Source organism: Vicugna pacos, chromosome 35 (genome assembly GCF_048564905.1).
Source record: "Vicugna pacos chromosome 35, VicPac4, whole genome shotgun sequence".
NCBI classification, from domain to species: Eukaryota; Metazoa; Chordata; class Mammalia; order Artiodactyla; family Camelidae; genus Vicugna; species Vicugna pacos.
In genome coordinates this window covers 12552963-12560299 of record NC_133021.1, presented here as the reverse complement: position 1 = coordinate 12560299, position 7337 = coordinate 12552963, and positions in this window count along the sequence as shown.

The following is a 7337-nucleotide window of genomic DNA, read 5'->3' as shown; positions in this document are numbered from 1 at the left end:
ATGCTTAGTACCTAAGGCTTTAGGGGTGCAACTTCCTGAGTGGCACTCATCACCAAGCGCAGCACTGCAGTCCCACAGACAGAAGGGAAAAAATCACATCCTGCATTTTAAAAGTCATCCAGTAAAGAGTATTGCCACCCTTCCCCAAAATTAGCCAAGGGCAAGAGAAACATTAGTTCTATGGTGTAGACACCTGACAAACACCACCTGATGGCCAATTTTATTTGTTTATTTATTCATTTATTTTAATGGAGGTACTGGGGATTGAACCCAGGGCCTCATGCCCACTAGGAACATGCTCTACCATTGAGCTCTACCCCACCCCACTAAGCCCTGCCAATTTTAACTGTAGAGCATTCCTCAAATCGTTCCTTTCTCCCCATTGCTATGACCACTGCCCTCGTTGAGACACATGGTCACCTGGAATCTCCGGAGAATCTCCCAACAGTTTCTTTCTCCAAAGCCACCCCTTCAACTCCCTCCACTCAGCCCCCAGAGTAATATGTATAAAAGCCAAATCACAGCCTTGTATCCCCTCTGAAAGCCTTTCCTTGGCTCCTGAGTCCTGGGACAGCCCTAGGTGCTCCCCAGTAGACCTCTGCTCCATCCCGCCTCTCATGCCTGCACTTTTCACCCCAGAACCCTGACGGCTATGATCTCCTGTGTATCCACCACTTCACTGCCTCAGTTAAAGCTCTGCCCTGTGCCCTACATCTCTGTCAGGCTAACCCCACACACATCCCTGTGGATCTGGAACCTTCCCCCGATTCCCCTCCTGTCCTCCAGCATTTCGTTCATCTTCTTGAGACTCTGTTCATGGGTCCTGGACCCTCAGCTAATCAAAGGCAGAGGTCATCTGTGCATCCCCAGAGCCCAGCACTGTGCCTGGTCTGAAATGGTTGTTCTAGAAATGTTGGCTGAACTGACTGGAGGAGACAGAGCAGCACCGAGAAATCAGGGCACCCCAGAACCCGTCATGGGGGTAAGACTCCACACCTGCAGCAAGAATCATCAGGGTAAGACTAGAAAAGGCCAGACGGCAGTGAAGAAACGGACCCAGAGCCTGGAGAGAAAGGACCCAATTAACCTAGTGGGAGGCTCTGAGGAAGATGGGGACACACAGATTCCAGGAGCAGGTGGTCTCTAGGCCCAACACCAAACCATCTCCCAAGCCTCTCATGGACTATGTGTGTGTGCTTAATGATGGTATAGTAAGCATAACATAAAATTTACCATTTTTACCATTTTTAGGTGTACAGTTCAGTGCCATTGAGCACATTCACATTGTTGTGTCCTATGGTCTTTCTTTGAAAACTATTGAGTTATGATTGGCACATAAAACACTGTGCATACTTAATATATACAATGGAATGAGCCTGGGATGAGTCTTCTTTGGGAAACCATCACCACAGTCTACACTGTAAACATAGCTATCACCTCCGAATGTCCCCTCCTATGCTATTTATTGATTTACTTATCTGTTTATCTATTTGTGTGTGTGCGTGTGTGTGTGTTAAGAACATTTAACACAAGATTTATACTCTTAGCAAAGTTTTAAGTATACAATACAGTATGGTTAGCTATAGGCACTCTGCTGTAGAGAGGACCTCCAGGGCTTACCTTGTATAAGCAAAACTTCATACCTTTTGACCAACACCTCCCCCACCCCACCCCCAGCCCCTGGCAAACACCATTCTCTTCTCTGCTTCTAGGAGTTGAACTCTTTCAGATTCCTAAGTCAGTGTTTACCAAGCTCTCAGTTGTGATGGACCCACAGTTTTCAACTGCTACCCACTGCAGACTGATGCAATAAAACAATAAAATAAATTACTGAAAGTAGGGAATGGAATACTATTCAGCCATAAAAATGACAACATAATGCCATTTGCAGCAACATGGATGTCCCTGGAGAATGTCATTCTAAGTGAAATGAACCAGAAAGAGAAAGAAAAATACCATATGAGATCGCTCATATGTGGAATCTAAAAAAAAAGAACTTAAATACAAAACAAAAACAGACTCATAGACATAGAATACAAACTTGTGGTTGCCAAAGGGGAGGAGGGTGGGAAGGGACAGACTGGGAGTTTGAAATTTGTAGATACTGACAGGCATATGCAGAATAGGTAAACAAGATTATACTGTATAGCACAGGGAAATATATACAAGATCTTGTGGTAGATCACAGTGAAAAAAAATGTGACAATGAATATATGTATGTTCATGTATAACTGAAAAACCGTGCTCTACACTGGAATCTGACACAACGTTGTAAAATGACTATAATTCAATAAAAATGTTTTTTAAAAATTACTGAAAAATTAAATATAATACACATAAATATATATAAAAATACATATAAAAATAAACCCACATTTTAAAATATTAGATTCAATAGACTTAAGTGACTCTGTCCAACTACAATAAAAGATCTTGAACTCTTAATCTCAAATTCCATACTTTTCTCATCCTGGACTAGTAACAGCTATTGACGGGATCCCACACTCTGGGTACCACTGCTCTAAATTTTCTGTTCCCCTGTCCTGGTCACTTTGGTGTAGATGTTGCTTTAAGGGCAAGGACAATGGTGCATGTGGTGGTCTGTCCCAGCTGCTATAACAGAATGCCAGAGCCTGGGTGGCTTATAAACTACATAAACTTATTCCTCACAGTCCTGGAGGCTGAAATTCAAGATCAAGGTGCCAGCAGATTCCATGTTTGGTGAGGGCCTCTTCCAGGTTCACAGCCATCTCCTCACTGCCCTCACAGGCAGAATGGGCAAGTTGTTCTCTGAGGTCTCTTCTATAAGGGCACTAATCTCATTCACGAAGGCTCCACCCTCATGACCGAATCACCTCCCAAAGGCCCCACCTCCAAACACCATCACCTTGAAGGTTAGGTTTCAACATATGAACTGGGGACAGACATATACATTTGGTCTATAGCAGTGCACGTTTCTTACTGTGATCCTTCTCTCAAAGCCAGAAAATTCTGGTGGTGAGGAGAGCAATTGTGGAGGCAGAGATGACCAAGGAGACATATGAACAGAGAAACCACCATCCTTATGATTCTGTATCGCAGAACATCTTGTAATTGGACAGCACCATCTACAAATGCTTCCTCCCTCCAGTTCTGTGTATCAGGTCCATGTTCTCGCCTGTTGTAACTAGCCTCCCATGTGGGGCCCCAGTGCTACAAACCTCCCAGTATTCACACGCTTGTTCAACTCTTCCCCTGCTGAATTGGGGCTGGCCTTGTGCGGCCCTCTGAATAAAGAGGGGTTGACAATGATGACTTCCAAGGCTGGGTTGTAAAGGGCCTTGCATCTTCTCCTGCCTAAGTTTCCTGGATCCCTGACTCAGCATGTATATAAGAAGTCTGGCTACCCTGAAGCAGCCAGTGCTGAAGAGGGCACATGGGGAGGGACAATGGAGAGAGGGGGAGATGTCTGGGGGGTCCCAAGGGTTCCAGCTCCCAGCTACTCTAGTCATCCTTGCTGAAGTCCCAGGTGTGGAGCAGAAATGAGTCATCTCTGCTGACCTCTGTCCAAATTACCCAGACTCATGACTGTTTGGGCAGAATTGTGTCCCCCTCAAATTCATATGTTGAAGTCCAAAGCCCCAGGACTTCAGAATGTGACTGTTAGAGACAAGGCCTTTAAAGGGGTAATTAAGTTAAAACAAGGTCATTAGCATGGGCCCTAATCCAATCTGACTAGTGTCCTTACAAGAAGAGGAGACTAGGACACAGATACACACAGAGGGATGACCACATGAAGACACGGAGAAGACAGCACCTACAAGCCAAGGAGAGACCTCAGAAAAAAACTAACCTTGCCAACACCTTGATCTTGGACTTCCAGCTTCCAGAACTGTGAGAAATAAATGTCTCTTATGTATGCCTCCAGTCTGTGACACTTTGTGATAGCAGCCTGAGCAAACCAATACAACGGCCATAAATGAATATTGTTGTTTTAAGCCACTCAATTTTAGGGTGATTTGCTACATAGCAATTTATAACAAGGATACTCCCAATCTCCCAGAAATATATATATTTTAAATAACTGGCACAATAGTATAAACAGCTTTTGGGAGGAAAGAGCTCTCTGCAGGAGGCCCCTTTAGTCTTGTCACTTCAGCAAAGCTAAGGTCACTCACACTAAGCCAGGAACTCCCTGATCTACTCTTCTCTAGCCCAAGCACACTTTTCATATCTTTTGATCACACAAGACCTTGCCTAACCTATTGGTTCTTTCGGTAGATCAAAGAAGTAGAAACGAAGAATAAGTAATCAACAGGTGACCAGATCTCTTCCCTAGCTTTCCCTTCAGTGATCCTATGAACGAACTGTGTGAACAAGACAGCACCTAAAGAGATCACAAGGAGTTGACAAGTCTGCATGCAGTGGGAGACGGCAATGTCACAAGGAGTCAACGAGTCTGCAAGCAGTGGGCACTGGCGAGTCTGACCCCCGTCCCAGTGATTAACTGAGATCACTTCCCCTTTTCCCTTTAAAACTTTCATGGCCAAGCAGAATCTCCAGAGTTGGCTTGGGGACATGAGTCTGCCATCTCCCCAGATTGCTGGCATTCTGATTAAAAGCAATGTTTCCAGTTTCTACCAACACTTGCCTCTTTTTTTTTTTTTTTGATTTTTAAAAAAACTACATATTTGTATTTTTTACTAAAGAGCAATGTGTGTAAAATAAACAAATTTTAAATGTGCAGCTCAGTGAATTTTCCATACGTGTACCTCCCTGCAACCACCATTCAAATCAAGAAATAGAATATTTCCCGCTGTCTGGAAGGTACCATTTTGTCACTCCTCAGTCAGTAACCCTTTCTCCCTCTCTCTTTCCCTGAGCCATTGCATGGTTCATTGTGCTGTTAACAGGGCCAAAGGGAAGGGTTACACTCTCACAGCGAAATGGTCAATAAACACACCCAGCAATGAAAGAAAGGAGTGTTTTCTCGTGGGGACGTGGCAAGGATTGGCTGGAGTTGGAATGAAGCTTAGTGGATCCTAGGACCTTTTGTGGCTGAAATATTTAGACACTGTATTTTAAGAAAACTTTTTACTCATTTGTAGACTTTCATCTGGCCAGGTTTCCATCCTGAGGGTTTTCCTTTCTACTCATCTGACAAACCATAAATTTTATTTCCTTTCAGGGCAAAACCAACCTTTGAGCACATTTGTGGCCCAAGTTTTAAGAGCCGGCTGCCCGTGTGTATCTCTGGTTAAACATGTTTTCTTTTTCTTGGAGCCGACTTCGCAGAAAGGGGCTAAAGATGTGTATTCCCCTAGAGAGAACTCATGCCTGCCCAGCAGGAGAACACTTGCCTCTTGAGTATTGATCTTCAAGCGGTGTGTGGCCAGACCTGAGTTCAGTAACAAATAGAGGCTCTCCACTTTCCAAAGAAATATGTTTCACATAGAAAAGTGTTCATAGTGTTTTGAAACCAATGTTCTTCTTACTGAAGCTTAATTGTCATTTTGCTATAATCCCACTAATGAGAGAATATGGGGGAATTTCTGGAAACCTACAGAACAGACACAAATCCCACAGCTCAGAAGGAAGGGGAGCTGTGAGGGAGAACCCTGCTCTGAGATTCCAGCCTTCCAGGCTGCAGTAAAACTCAGAAGTTAATTGCCAGCCTATAAAAATGCAATGACGATTAGGTCCCTCAATGTGCATCATGACAACTGCAGAATTAGGTGAAACAAATGCGCTCTCCAACTTCCCAGCTCAAATTCTGCTAAAGGTTAATTGGATTCCATTTCAGAATCTGTGTACCTCGTAGAAGGTTGTACGTGTTCATAACCAAACAAGAAACAAGATGCTGGGAAAATTCAGCTTACTCTGGGTCCAACGTTGTCTCTCCCTAAATTAACCAGAATGCCACTGTCAGGTTTTGAGCTCCTCCTCCACCCCACTCCACCCACAACTTCAAGCTATCAGCAACTCACAGGTGTTCCTGCTTATTAATTTGGAAATCAGATTTCTTTGTAGGGAAAATAAATGCAGTCAGGAGTCAGCAAAGGAATTTCCTGAGTTATTTCACTACTGTAGGTGGGCCCAGAGTTGCCAATAACATGTGAAATCCATTAACTTCCTCCTGATTTGGGGCCAGGTCACAGCCAGCTAAGAGCCTCTGCCAAAACCCCAAGCAGAATTCCAGGGTGGCAAACTAACATGCCTGTGATCTGACCTGGGCTTTTGAAATTGAGGTGTCAGAAATAGCTAAAGTGCCAACCCCACCCCTATCCTTTGTTCTTCAGCTTTTCACCCTCCCAGCCAAGGGAATTTGGCCTTAACGGTTCTAAAACCCACTTAGAGACTCTCAGTACAGACCTCAGATGTCTGTGATCTCATCTCTTGGTGTAATTCATTTAAAAACTATTCAAAACTCACTGTGGAGCAAGTCAGGGCACCAGTGATGTATGCAGAATTGCACTGATAATTTGTATTAATTTTCTACAGCTTCCAAACAGGTCCCAACTCTATCAGAACAAAGCTTGCCTTAACCAAACATTTGCTGGTTCAAATTCCCTTCACTACCACATTTTTTCAACTAAGTTCAAAGCCACTGGATTTGGCAAAAATCCTCAAGGATATAGCCACTGGATGTGTGAAAAGCAATGTGGGTTAGGTTAGTCATGGGATATTCCCTGGTTCTGAGCTGGAAGGGCTATGGATCGGGAAGCACTGAAGATGGAACCAGAAGACCAAGGAACCAAGGATGGAGACCTTGAGGTTACCCAGTATCGAGGCAACCAGGGTCCCTGCCCTGGTTCCTGATCTGGTCCTTCTCCAGCTGATCCCAGACCTAGAGAGAGACATTCACAGAGCTGAGACAGTATCCTCCCTCAACAACTAGTGCTCATGCCCCCACTTCTAGACCCTAGAATTCCATGATCAAATTACCCAGGGCCCCCTTCTAGGGCCACTGCCAGCCTCTTCCCCAGTTGTATGCTCTGTAGCGTGACCCTTGCTACCTACAGTGCATCCTTGGGACATAAACGTCAAGGGGCAGGTGTTTACTAGGGAAGGGGTTGGAGGCCCCTTGCGGTACAGATAATGAAGTGGGGCAGGCTTTCCTGGGACCCACAAAGTTGCCAGTGGGAGTTCATACGAGGTCATTCCTGAAACAGTTACATTTGCTTTAGCAACAAGGAGGCCACAGCGAACTTCACACCTCCGGCCCCCTCATCTTCACTCCTCCATCAGCACCATGACGGAGGGCTGAAGCTTTATCATATTTCCTGGAGAGTCATCTTTCTATACTGTAATTTCTAACATAAGTTAAAATTTTTTTCTCACTTCAGAAGCATGCTCTT